Source organism: Callospermophilus lateralis, chromosome 1 (genome assembly GCF_048772815.1).
Source record: "Callospermophilus lateralis isolate mCalLat2 chromosome 1, mCalLat2.hap1, whole genome shotgun sequence".
In the NCBI taxonomy this organism is placed as follows: domain Eukaryota; kingdom Metazoa; phylum Chordata; class Mammalia; order Rodentia; family Sciuridae; genus Callospermophilus; species Callospermophilus lateralis.
The window spans coordinates 56,415,102-56,429,996 of record NC_135305.1 but is presented as its reverse complement, the minus strand read 5'-3'; the positions used below and the strand labels follow the sequence as shown (position 1 = coordinate 56,429,996).

Below are 14,895 nucleotides of genomic sequence, written 5' to 3'. Positions count from 1 at the left end.
CTTAGGTGCTTGGTTCAATGCTCAAAGAACCAGCCAGGTCTGGTCCTCACCAATCCATCTTATGCCAAAGCCCGGAGCTGGTTCTGATCCATATGACCTGGAAGCATAAGCCAGTTCTACCTAGGCTTTGATCCTAAGCTCTTCAAATCCTCAGATATACTCACTACACCTTCAGCAATGGTGGGTCCTACTCTGAGACAGCCTCTGACACTCTCTGTCTTCCCCTCTATTTCACACACACACACACACGCACACAGGTTGACTTTCAAATGTCAGTTTTTTCGAAATAAACACTTCATTACTAATTTATTTTTTATTTTTTTATTCTTTGTTAGGGACCCAGATCCTTTTCTTTCTCCATCCTCTTAAAGTAGAACATAAAACATAAGCAGGAGATAAGGCAATTTGTAGAGAGGATGGGAACTAGAAGATTCCAGAAAGCAGCTTGGTTAAATATTCCTAACTTGGTGTGTGTATGCTCTGTGTCCTAGTAACTTTTGCATATAATGTGACTGGCAACTAGGTTTCTATTCAGTATTGATTACAGAAAGAGACTGCATGGTAAAGTTCCCCATAATTAAACCTCAAGGACACAGAATCAATGGTGCTTCAGTATTATGTCAGTAGAAGTGTTACATACAAACCAATCACTGAAATAGCCTCTGTCTGGAACTTACAGGGAATGGGAACCAAGTTTGTGTTTCTATAAAAGTAAAAAGAAATAAACTTCAAACACTATTCCAAAGATCATTGATAGGGGAAAGGAGCCATATGGCCCTTGGGAGATTTTTTAAATTAACATTCCGTTCTCATAGTAAAATACTATGATAACTACCCTGAGGATATAACCCCTTTGACAAAAGTCATTATAGTCAGCTCTGCTACTCATGGTCTATGATGGAGCAGAAAGAAAATTCTTTAATCTACTGGAAGAGAGTTTTAGATCCTGTTTTTCACAAAGTCAAATTCTAAATAAAACTATAACTTATGAAAACTATCTGGCTGATATCAAGATTGCATAAAACTGTGCAGTTTTCAGGCCTATAGATATTTCCTAATTTTTTTGCAATGATTGCATAAAACCGTGCAGTTTTTAGGCCTATAGATATTTCCTATTTTTTTGCAATAATGACAAAATTCTGAATTTCTGAGATAAGCTTCTCTGGTAGAAGCTGGACTATCAGTCAGTTTATTCATTGCTTCAGCAAGTATGCATTAGCATGTAAGTATATTGATTAGATTACATATTATAAATTTTTAAATGCATGTTCAGAAACTAATAGTTACTACTTTTGAAATCCATTTAAGTCCTGATGATTTGATTTTTGGGCATTTATTTTTTTAATTTGTTCTAATTAGTTAAAACATGACAGCAGAACGCATTTTGATTCATTGTACATAAATGGAGAACAACTTTTCATTTCTCTGATTATACCAGTTGTAGAGTCACACCATATATGCAATCATAAATGTACTTGGGGTGATGATGTCCATCTCAATCTACCATCTTTCCTGTTCCCAGGGCAGGACTCCCCTGCTTCTTTCCCCTTAGCCCAATCAAAGTTTCTCCATTTTTCCAATGCAACCTCCACTCCATTATAGATCAGCAGAGAATATTTAGCCTTTGGATTTGGGGGATTGGCTTACTTCGCTTATTAGCATGATAGTCTCCAACTCCATCCATTTACCTGCAAATTCCATAATTTTAATCCTTTTAATGCCAATATTCTGTTGTGTATCTATACCGCAGCTTCTTTATCCATCTTATGATTTGCTTTTGAGGCTTCTATGACTTAAAATATTTGACTCTCTCATTTAAATCTCCCCAAGTTGGCAGAAACTCTGAAATAAGGTCTTCCAGGATAACAGAATAAACTGTGTCTCTCACTATGATATTATTATTTTTTCAACTTTTGGGGAAAACAAATAGCAGGAAGATCAAATTACTCTAATAATGGATTTTTCCACTCAATTATTCAACTGTAGAAGCTGTTAGACCATGCAGACCATGCAGGTTTCAGGATTGCTCCACTGCTAGATGAAGCTATCAGGCTGTCATTCTCTGGGAATTGGTCTGGGAATTGTTTCTAAGTGGCCGCCAAGGGCCTTCAGAATTAAATGTATTTCATTGAGGGAAAATAATCATTTTTCTACTGGGATTTGCCAGCCATATCCTTCTGCCTTCAAGTTTCTGAAATGACATTTAATAAACACAATTCTGTTATTTTCAACACATTATACCAGATATCTGTAACTAAATACTCAAATAACCTAGGTTTGAGCAGTGTAAACCCAACATACATCTTTTTAAAAAATCTACATTATCAAATAAGGGTCTTAAGCCTTTGACTGATAGTTCTCAGTCAAAATAATGGATCACACTCTTTCAATAAGGATAGTCCTATAATGGCCTCTTTTTTCCAATAATTTGATTTTTTAAAGAATTATCTTTTTTCTAGTAGAATAGAAAGAAATGAAAAGTATTCTTATATTAAAGCAGGTGAAGAAAATGGTCATTTCCTCTGATATCTAGTCACAGTGATAGCCATGTGGATTAATTTTCTTAATAGTTTTGTTAGCTGTCTTTGGTTAAGTGTTTCAGAATCACACTCAGTTATTATAACTTCTATAGTAGCACAATAACTTAAGAATGCCAGCCACAGAGTAATGAGTGAAATATTTTTTAATATGTTCTTACAAATCACACCCACACATGTACACACATATACTCACATACACACAAAAATTCCAAGGCATACTCTGGTTTGATAAATCTAACTATAAAATTATAAACCCATAAAGATGGGCAAGTGATAATTTCTAATAAAAACATTCATGGTTTATGAGCCTTGAATCACATTTGGGGGTAGTTTAGTTTACAAATAACTTTAAAAACAGTCTAAAGCAAAATTTACTACTGTTGATGTAACTACAGGGAGAAAAAAAAAAACACCACATTTACTCTCACATTAAGACACCAGAAAATTCAAGTCCTAAGTGAAGTTAGAAAAAATGAAAATAACAATTTTTAAAAGAAGAAACAACTATATTGAAAAGCTATTGCAGATTTTGACAGGCACTTGTCATTCAATATGAAAGCACTGGTTAGCACCGACTAAGGAGACCTATTCAGATGGCAGAATTTGGAAGCTGATGAAGTCTTAAAGCATCAGCCACACCCTGTCAATGTTATCCACCTGTATTTGCCAGACAATTGTGAGTGAGATTTAGAAGTCAAAAAAACGAACTGAGATATCAAAAGGCATTATTGCTCTTGTCATTTTTCTGGAAGTTCATCATTTGGTCATGTCCACAAACAACAACTAGCTTTGTGGTTTTGAAAAACCTGCCAGGGATCCAGGGCTGACTCTATTTGAAATACTTCATCTCTTGTGAGATTGGAAATTACTCCTTGAACCTTAGGTTTCTATAAAAATGTAAAAAGTAGAGATAATGATAATATCATTCCTGCCTGCCTCAAAGGATTTTGAAGAAGGTCAAGTGAGATCCTATATGATGAGGGGCTTTGAAAACCACAAAGCACTGCACAAATGTGCAGTTTCATTCAGACGGTCTCAGAAGAGTTGTCTGCCTAAGGACACATCAAGAAATCCTGAAACCCTAACTCCAGGCAGGGCCATGTGTTCAGATCAGAGTCACATATACGTCTGCCAAAGACTTTGTAAAACTCCCTGTATGATATTCCCTCTATAAAACATCACCCTGACTAAGTTCAACACAGAGTGAGGATATAAGGTTCACAGAGCAACAATCCACTGGTGCCATGCCTGAGATCCCAGGTGCTGTACCTGGCAATTAGCTGCACACCTTTGTTTCCTTGAGATGAGAAGCAGGAGTAAATGATGTTGGTGATTAAGTCAGTAGAGTACAGAGCTTAAAGTCTTGGTCCCACTTCATCCACCTGTGTGGACAAGTTAGATAACCTCTCTGTGCCTAGGTCTTATCTGTAAATGTGGAATAGTAATGACTCACATCTAATGGGGTTGTTAAATGGATTAAGTGCCATAATAAAACATGAAAAAATGCTTGCTCTGTGGGTAAGCACTCAGTAAATGTTAGCTATAATTAGTTTAATTTTTATCATCTTTTATTATCTTAAACAACTATACCTCTGTTTGCCCATCTATAATAAAAATGTAACTTACAACCCACTTCCTGGAATGGGAGAACATTTTTTTTCTGTATCTCAGCTTGATTTTGAGATATATGTAAATATTTGTTTTCAAGCAAATAATGGTCATGGGGAGCATTCTCTCTGGTTTAAAACACTGGACACTATGAAGCCTCTGCAGCAATGAGGAGGAAAAGACAGGCTTCCCCAGGAATGAAAATGGTTCTGAGAATGTAAAACCCAGGAGCACAGTAAAGCACATTTAAAATGGCAATGTGAGTATCACACGGTGCCCATAAAACAGCCACACATACAGCTCCTGCCAAGCTTGTTTGCCATCGCTTCCTAAATTTGGCTGGTAAGCAAGGACGACATCTGGAAAAAAATAGTTAAAACAAAACAGTGTCTAATTAGTTTAAAAATATTTTGGTTAAAAAGTACAGTAATTAAATAATGCAATTCTGAGGGGATAAAAGGAAGCAACTATTTTGGGGAAGACACAATATTGCAATCTCAGACAATTCCAGTGGAGACATTGGAGTCTTATAAGGGGAAGCATAATTATTTCTTATTTAATTTTTAATTACAAAATTATGCAAACTAGAAAAAAGTACCAAAAATAACATGACATCTTTTTCCCACCACTAAGATTAAATAGACAGCAGAATGAATCTGACATAACTTCCTATGTACATATGTGAATTTAGCAACAGTAAGTCTCCACATCATGTACAACCACAAGACTGGGATCCTAACTAGAATAAGATAAAATGATTAAATAAACATAGATATTTTGCCTTATTCACAGTTACTACTAAAAGCCAAATTACATTCAATGGTCATGTTAGTTAAACATCCTGGTTGGTTGTTTAACTATTTTTCTGTAAATGATGATTCAATACAATAAATGAAAAGTTGAAAGAAAATGGATTCTGTGCTGTAAATTTGGAAAATCACCTCTGTAGCCTGAATTTTCTAAGAGACTCACTAAGTATCTAGGCATCTTTGATTTAATTAGTCAGTTTTTCTTTAATTGACAAAATCAACCCTTTAGTTAGGTGATGTGATTTAAAGCACCTTAGAGACCTATTTTATTCAATAATACCTTCCCCATTAACTAGAATTCTAATCACAACTCACTCCTGTGGGGTTTATATGAGTATGGGTTCTTCAGAGAAATTGGGGGTGGGGGAGGGCGAGAGATTAATTTACTATAAGGGACTGGCTTTGCACAGTTGTGGAGGCTGAGAAATCCAAGATGTGTAGTTGGCAAGCCAGAGCCCCAAGAGAACCAATGGTGTTGTTCCAGTCTGTTTCCAAAGGAGAGCCAGTGATCAATTCCAGTCCAAGCCCAAGTCTGAAGGCAGGAGAAGTCTGATGTCTGTGCTCAAGGACAGTCAGACAAAGGAAAGAAATTTTCCTTAGTCTCTTATTCCTTCAGGCCTTGGATGAATTAGATGAAGTCTATGTTCATTGAGGAAAGCAATATGCTTTACTCAATCCACTAATTCAGACTGAGTAATCTCATCCATCGATACTTTCAAGACACACCCAGAAATATACCCAAATATTTGGGCTTTTACTCAAATATTTTACCCAAATATCTGGGCTTCCTATGACCAGTAAAGTTGACATAAAACTGTCAAAGCGTAGATGGGAAAAAGTAGAGTGGCTTCCTTGAAGACAAGCTCAGTTGAAATATTCAGCTTGTCGGGTTGTCTGGAGCAACCTACTTTTTATTTGCACAGTAGCATGAATCAACTGAGTCCTTTGAAGCCATCAGATGCTGGTAATTTTAAAACATGGTGACATAGGTAGGGTAAGAAAATGAAGCATCTCTGAGATGTCTGGATCAGGAATGGCAGAACTACACTGACAATGGAGTCAGAGTAAACCCCGAGGATGATGATGATAAATGCTGAGTGGTAGTGGTGGTGAGAGCCAATAAAATTTATAAAATGGTCATAGGGAGTTAGGCAGGCATGGAGATAACACTAACTTTAATCATCAGAGCAACCATTTGAAGCATACAATATTATTATCCCCAGTTTCCATATAATAAAAATGAGACTTGTGGAAGTCATATCCAAAGTCACACAGTATTGATCAATTACACAGATGAATTTCCAGCCTGCTCTATGATATTTCTGGAAGGGAACAGCCATACCATGTGGCCCAGGCTGCATAGGGAAGAATCCAGGCAGGAAACACCTCATGTGCTGCACAATTTTGCCTTAGCTAATTAGAGGCAAGATTTGTTTGTTAGAACACTTGAAAGTGTCAGAATCAAAGGGCAAACAAGGGAGACTAGTCCCCAGTGTTGAGTTCAACTCAGAACAGTTGGCAGTAAGGACAGTTGATGCAGCAAATGAAGAAAAGAGAAATGGCAAAAGAGAAATAAATCCTTTTTGTTCAATCTTCTCATTCCCACTGTTGTAATTAATTATAGAGGAGGAAAAAAAGAAACATAGCATCAAAAAATAAGACAGCTAATTAAAAGGCAGAAAATGATAACAGAAAAAAATTTAGATGGGTTTCCATGTAGGGATAATAACAGAATAAGAGTAATTACAATTGTATGAATTAAATTCCAATTTAGTTAATTTGAAAGAAAGAACATAGAAATGCTTCGCTTTGTATAATAAATGACACCACTCCAAGCTTCCTCACACACAAGGCTGACATGTAGGCTCTGTGGACATATACTTCTGTGCAACCCATTCAGACCCAGCATTTGCCTATTAAATGAGTGCTTGATAAAATGTCATTATTCATTATTGGATGATTATCACAACTACTCTTCTATTACTAAGTTTCTATTACTAAGTTTCATTTTTCTTCTTTCAGAATTACATAGTATGAGAACACTCAAGGACTTAATACTTAAGTGTGCTTGGAAATTCAAGACAAGAGTTTAGGAATATGGAGGGTAGGGAGTCAAACCATACTCTCTGGTCTTTAATCCCAGCTCCTCCACATACCAACTCTAGAACTTTGAACACGTTTTTCAAATTCTCTGAATCTCAGTTTCCATATCTGTAAACTAGTCCTTTTTATAGCCACCTTCTAGATTGGAGTGCGAATTGAATGAAATAAAATGAGTCAGTTATTATCCTGATTCCTCATGTACATAATGGGTAGGTGGAAAACAAAACCGAAATAGTGGACCCCTCAAAGAGAAGTGAATGGACTTAGGAACACCCAATGAGAGAATAAATAGATGCCACATGAATTTTTAGAGGCTACCACCTCCTTTGTGATAGCTGCTAGTGGTTTTAGAAGTATTTGAATGTCCACATGATTTGTTTGGCTTCTTCTGAATTAAAAAGCTTACAAAGAGCTCTCAAGGAAAGCACGGTGGGCATCTGTTCTGATATTTAAAACCCTCACATGTCTCAAATGATCAGTTGTATAATTGTGGTCCAATATAAGGAAGTGGATGGCTGTGAAGGAAAATGACACTGCTTAGCCTAGAGGGACATTGACATTTTATTTTGCTACCTATTTTGCCAAATGATTCTTTTTCTCTTCCTACATGGACTATTTTTGAGAATCCAAAAGCTATGAATTAACCTGTGGCATTAATCATAGTTTGCTTATTCTAGAACTTTTCATATCAGGGTTTTTTCCATCCTATACTCAGCTCTCACATTTGTGACTGAAAGTTAGAATTGGAGTAATTCGTTTGGAAATAGATATGCAAAGAATTCTATTTAACAATCACAGCACTTGGAATGAAAGTTCCTCTTGAATGCAAGTAGGGCTAGATAGATTAACTTTTGTGTATTGGGTATGTTTTTAGCATCTTCAAAAGGATGTTCTTACTTTTTCTTGGGAAGCAAAAGTGATCAGCAAAGGCATTTACTGCCAAAGCATTGCCTGCTCCTTTGGTGGCACCTTCAAAGATAACATCCTGGCTGCTTTAAAGGAATCAGTTTTAAATGATATCAGAGCCTTAGAACTTTTTTAAAGCTCAATGCCCAGATGGAAACTACAGATCAGCTTAGGGCACATCTGGTTCAAAAGCAACTTGAGCTATTTACGAATTTTAAGAAGACCCAGAAATTCATTGCCTTGAATCCTAGAATTCCTGTCCTGTGCAAACAGCCCTCAATAACTCTTCATAGCTACCACAAGAAAAGAGACCCAAGGGCTAGAAAATGATAATTCTTTTGAAATTACCTTCTCGGAATCACTAGGAAAGCTAAATGAATGTTGAATGATGAAAAAGAATTATCTGGTTTATTCCTTCTTGTTTTGCAACCTCATTCTATCCCTAACACAATACTCCCCACTTATTCCCAATCAGAGTTTGTCTAAATAACTTCATCTTTCAGGCCTTGTTTAATCCTCACTTTCTCTGTGAAGTATCTCTACCATGGCCCTACTAAGTAGATGAAGATTGTCAAGGAAAAAACTGCACCAGAGAAGTTAAATGGATGTGGAAGACTTTATTCAGGTCTATTGTGATAAAGCAAGGAGACTGAACTCAACGCCATTGAAACAAAAGGCAGGAGAGTTTTTAATCAGTGGATTGAGCTAGTAGAAAAATACAGGAGGACATCCTTGGGGAGGCTGGCCAATGTGATAAGGCCATCTATGTTTGCTAACTGGCATAGGATCCCTATCTTTCTTGATGATTTCAAAGGGATGGCCCCCAGGTTCTTGAGAAAGACATTGCTGTGTTGTAAAACTAGCAAGATGCTGGGAGGTTCATATTTCAAAGCAGTGGAGAAAGTTTCCTAAAGTAAATGATGTAATAAAAGGGAGGTCTGGAAGAAACCCATCTCAAGTTTAGTCAGGTTGAGGGGGAGCATCTGGCTATATTCCAACTGTAATTATTTGTTTGGATTTATAAAAGTTTATGAACTTACAATCCCAACAAGAGGTTTGGTTAGAGTATCAGAGATATCTGTATTGAGCATTGTAACTGATTTGTTGGACATCTATCCATGGGGGCAGTGAGAACATCTTTATTTTGTTCACTGTGTCCTTAGTACAGAGTATACACAGAGTACCTGGCACAAGGTAAGGCACTCCTTAAGTATCTGTGGAATGAGGAGACAGTTTTGAAAGAACTCAATTTCTTAAGAATTCCTTCCCTCTTTCTTTGGAATTAGAGAGTTAAAGATTCATGAGGCTATTGGGAAAATGAAGAGGATTTCATCCATCAATGAATAAGTATTTATACTATAAACTTACACTATCCTGTTAAGTAACATGTCTTTTACATGGTTTTTCCCCTTGATAGGTCAAGGAAACACAATATACCAAAAGTCTGTGCACAATATGTAGAAAACATCTTTTCATATACATGAGCTAACTCAAACTGATATATTAGTTCTAACAAAAGTGAAAAACCTTTGCACACCCTTCCAAATTTACAGAGACAATTTAGGAGAAATGAATGAAATATATCTCATTAAAAAGTTATTTGGAGATATTTGTACTAATGTCATTTTTTCCTTTCAAAAAATACTTTCCCATACCAAGTAAAAGTGTTAACAATCACTCTGTTGATCATTGTTTTTCAGAAATAGTTATTGATTTCTATGAACATTTTAAGTCATCACTCAAGTCTACCCTTGAATAAGAAAAATAGTTCTAAGAATTAAAATATTTGTAGAACCTGGAACACAAGCACTTCAATAAAGACAATTTCCCTAAATTCAGTGATTCAGCCACCTTTAAAGTAAAATAGAAATGATTGTGAATTGAATGTGAAGTCCAGTGAAATAGACCTTATCAACCATATGTAAGCTTCTTCTAGCCACCAAGAATCATGCAAGGCTTTTTGTATATGATGTGGAATAATGCTCTTAAACACAACGTAGTCTTCATGTCTTCTAGGACCAGCCTGTGTTTATACAGTAAAGGCAACACTGCCCTTTCTATATTAAATTTGTCCAGAGTTAGAAGAGTTCTAATAATGGCATCTTACTTTTCTTTTGTCTTTCCTACATATAATTTAGACCTACATGATAACTAAAAAAAATCTGGATACAAATAGGAAAACCTAATCAATAGCCTTCATGTTCAGATCTGTCCAGATGCCTGATCACAGAGACATGCAATTTTCAACAAAAAGTTATATGAATGGCCTCCCTTTTATCCAATGTACTAACTACCTGTAGCTTTAAAGCTCACTACTCTGTTACTTTAATAGCAGGATTTTCGATTTTTAAGGTTTTCTTTAACATATTCATGACAATAGTATTCTTTAATTTGTTAAAGACAAAATCTGTGCCAATGTCAGTATATGTAGAGGAAAATTTTAATCTATACATGCTATATCAATTATAGTGATTGTGGTTGTCAAGTAGTAGAAAACAAATTCAAAATAACTTAAATCATAAGTTTAAACAATAAGGAGTCTAATTGTCACACTGCACAAGAACTTACTGGCGAGGCGGTGACACTTAGTTGAGTATGGCTCCTTACGATATCATCACCACCCACTATTCCCATTCTGCAGTCTTCCAGATGTCTGCTTTGTCCTCAGGACCAAAAATTAGTGACCAGCTCTGATTTTGTGTGTCAATACAACACAAAAGAAATGACTTTTTTCACTCTAACTCAATATACAATACCCATTGCTATACTTTGGTAAAGAATATATTTTATAACCATGGGAAAATGCAGAATAGAGAGATTCTATAACAAATCATTTTGTCAAAGCTTAATGCACAGTTGTTTGACCACCACCTTACATGGGCATTACCTGCACCTCACATGGTGACTAATGCAATGCTCATCACTACCCTATAGGGAACGTACCAATTTTGTTGTTCTCCTTTAATAGATGAGTAGCTTGGGACATAGGAAGGCTTGCCCAAAGTTTCATGCCTGGTAAGTGCCAGAACCAGGATTCAAGACCAGGTGGTCTGGCTCTGGAGTCCAGTTCCTAAACACCATGTTTTGCTGCCTCCAGTTAGCTCATTTTTAAAGCTTTATGTCTTACAACACATTACTCATTGTTTGATAATGTCAGTTTTATGTTTCTTTCCATTTCTTGATAAAAGAAAATTTACTTGGGCTGTTATAGACCTAAATAATCTAAAAAATATGTTGGTCCTTTAAAAAACAACCAGTTCTTATTTTCAGAGCGAGAAGCCCTGTGCTAGAATTCTGAAAAGGAAAGGTAATGTAGGATCCATTAGATTCAAATTGTTTCATTCAAATGAGGAAAGTATAAGATCCAGAAAGGTGGCGTGACTTAGTGAAGACCCCCCACAGTTCCTTAATGGCACAACAGGAACTAGGATTCACATATGCTGCCACATATTTTAGCAAATTGAAAATGATGTGTAATACCCTCTGCATGGATAGAGTCAAACGCTCGAATGCAGGACAGCTGAAAAGAACAGATCTATTGGTAGCTTCTCAATTTGTTCTCCACCTAATAAGTTTTTACTCAGTGATCAAATAAAACCATTAGTTGTAATTATATCAGGAACATTGCTCAGGCTTAGCACCTTCCCTTTGGGCTCCATGAGAAATGAGACAGCATGCTGCCTATACTCTGAAGAGTGGGGAGCTGGCAAGGTTTTTTAAGATGGTGCAAATGGATTTTTTTTTTTTTAGATGTGAATGACTGTAGTGAGAAAATATGCTGTTTCACCTATTTATATATAGTTCCATAATCACAACTTACAGTCCCAGTCTTATTTATTTGCAGTTAATTACATTTACTTATGATACTATTTTTAGGCCACAGTGTAAAAATTATCTTCTTATTAATTTCTTTGATTTTTAAATCCCATCCCTATATTTGTTATTTTTCACATATTCCTTCTAATATAATGTCACTGGTACTTTGATGTTGCATATTGGCTTGCAATGATCTTTTCCAGTGCTCATCATATTTCTTTTATGAAATTCAGTTAAAGTTCTTATTGTCCAGAATGATGGTAGTGAACAATAGTCTGGTCAATAGAATAGTACCACATTTATTCTGTTTTGTAGAATACTACATATGTATTAAATCAGTGCACTAAGGTATCAATTTATAAATAATTCAAATAAGTTTAATATATTCATCATTTAATGCTCTTTAATTTATTCCTTTAATCAGAAATTATTTATTAGCTAACTCGGGCAATGTCCTAGATGATGGGGAATAATGTTTATATATACTTGGCGTTCAGTTTATGGTGTACTTGGGTACTTAGAAAAAAGTTATACAACATGGCAATGCCCATGTGATAAGAGGGAGATACCGCACTTAGGGGACCTTCTGCTAAGCTTTGGCCCCCTTCTTGGGATATCAGAGAAACAGGCAAGTCTTGATACGTATAATTTGATATTGGACAATTCAGGGGGCACTTGGAGGTCTAATAGTACTGTAGACTTGTCATTCGAAATTGTTTGCTATAGATTTATAAAGGTTTTTAAGAGTTTTAGATGGCACAATGATGAATAAACCCTTTTGTCTATACATATTGTGTTACACATTTTTTGCTTCTACCTTACCTCTTGCTTCATTGTCAAATTGTGCTTTTGCTTCTATTCTGACCATTTATCAGTGCATGACAGTCTCCTCTTTCTCCCTTCAAGTCTGTGTTTCTTTAAGTACTTCCATAAATCAACGTTCATTTCATTCTTGCAAGTACTTCTTATCAGTTTTGACCTGCTTCATGGCCTTGTCTAGCCTCCAACTTGGTCCTTTGTTACAACAGCACCTATAGCCAAGTAGAAATTGTTTCAAATTTTTTACTGAGCACTTTTTCCCTCCAGTGATTTCCACGATTAGGTGCATAATGGCCCAGAACTCTCTAATTCATTTTTGAGAATCTTGAAATGGTGATAATTCCTAGTGTAGGGGCCCAGTTCAGGGAATTCACATTCAAACAGAAGGCTAAAGGAAGTACCCAGATTCTTTTTTGGCCGCTGTATTGATAGCCTGTAGTACTGCAGACACAGATGTCATGAGACCATGACTAAGGCTGGCCTGTGATGCCACGAACCTGTCTTGTTTCCATCCTTGTAAAGGCAGCCCATTTTTTACACCTACACAACATAAATCTCTACCAGCTTTAGGAAAACCACCCACTTCTGTTCTACTCACAGAAGTTGGCTTCTTTGAGGCATTTTTTTCCTACCTGTCTCCTTATTCTCTGGCAACTTATGGGGAAAAACAAGGACTTGAGTTTCTTTATCTCCCAACTCTGTGCACCCATTCTCAGATGTCCCAATTTTCAGTCTCCAGTCCTACCCATCATCCTTTGAAATCTCTGTTGCCGGTCCAAAAGCTGAATGATATCTTGTCCTGATAATTAATAATGTGGCTCTTGAGGGTTGCTGTCCTTTATGGATTAGTGGAAAACTAAACATTCTATGAGAGAAGTTTCAATGAGTTTGCCACTCTAGAAGCAAGCATGCCCATGGTGTTGCCAGCATGCCCTTTCCTAAATGCACAATGCTAATATGTGATATCCCAGAGTTAACACATTTGCAAACTGAATTGCTGCCCACTTGACTGGACTTACAATGAAAGAAGCAGCTGGTACTGGAATAACTGACAAAGATCACTGAAGAGTTTGCTGGGCAGGTGGAGAGTTCAGAACTTCCACCAGAGCTTCCAAACAGAGCTGCTGACATTGACACCTCTCCCTCCAGGGAGCTGGCAGATCACATAATCTTATTGCCATCTGTGGAGATAATAACATACTAGGGAATTGTTATCTGTCTCACAAGGGGGTGGTAGTTGGCTTTTTAGTTGTACTGGAACTACTAAAGGAGTTGGCAGGTTGCACACTACAACTTCAGTCCTTTTATCACATTGTTGTTAAAAGGAAGAGGGGCAGCAAAAAATGACTCCTTCACTGATAAATAGATGTCACACAATCCTAACTTTGTAGCAACTTTGATCTTAAAGTCCTCAAAGAAGTGAAAAATAGACCTCTCATGCCCTGTCTTCTCACCTTTTAGTAACTCACACTGACACAGAAACAAACCTCTTCCAACCACCAAAAGATACTCTTTTCCCTCTCCAAAGACAGAGCAGATGTGTTTGTAACTAAGTCCTTGAATTTCTACTTAGCATACTCAAACCATGAATTTTTTTAAGATTTTTGATTGGTTCTTTTTAGTTACACATGACAGCAGAATTCATTTTGATATAATTATACAAGCATGGAATATATCTAATCTAGTTAGGATCCCATTCTTATGGATGTACATGATAATGGAATTCACTGTGACGTTTTCATATATGTACATGGGAAAATTATGTCAGATTCATCCCAATCTCTTTGAGTACATATAGTAGATTTGTTTGCCAGATGTGGTTGTAATGATATTCCCCACCCCACCTTTTCTGTTTCTTAAATAACAGCTTTATTGAGCTGTAATTCACATACCACAAGATGCACCCTTTTGAAGTATGTGGTTCAATGGTCTTTAATATATTCATAGGTTGTTCAGTCACCACCACATTGGTTTTCATTTGGAACATTTTTATCACCTGCCCCACCTGAAAAAAATCCTCATATCTATTAGCAGTCATTCTACCTTTCCCCTTCATCCTCCCCACCCCACAAGCCTAGGAAACCACTGATCCACTTTATGTCTCTATAGATTTCTCTATTCTGAACATTTTATGTTAATTGAATAATAAAATATGTAGACTTTTGTGTCTATCTTCTTTTACTTAGCATGATATTTTCTTTCTTCTGTTTTATTGTTGTTTGTTTGTTTGTCTGCACTCTGGTGTTCATTGAAGTACTATTCACAACAGCTAAGATAATCAACCTAAGAGTTCA

The 14,895-nt window shown here is 36.3% G+C and overlaps 1 protein-coding gene across 1 annotated transcript in view; it reads left to right on the top strand.

Annotated features, from left to right (window-relative positions):
- Lhfpl3 (LHFPL tetraspan subfamily member 3) overlaps positions 1 to 14,895 on the top strand; it is a 513,012-nt gene that overhangs the window by 231,476 nt on the left and 266,641 nt on the right. The window lies entirely within an intron of this gene.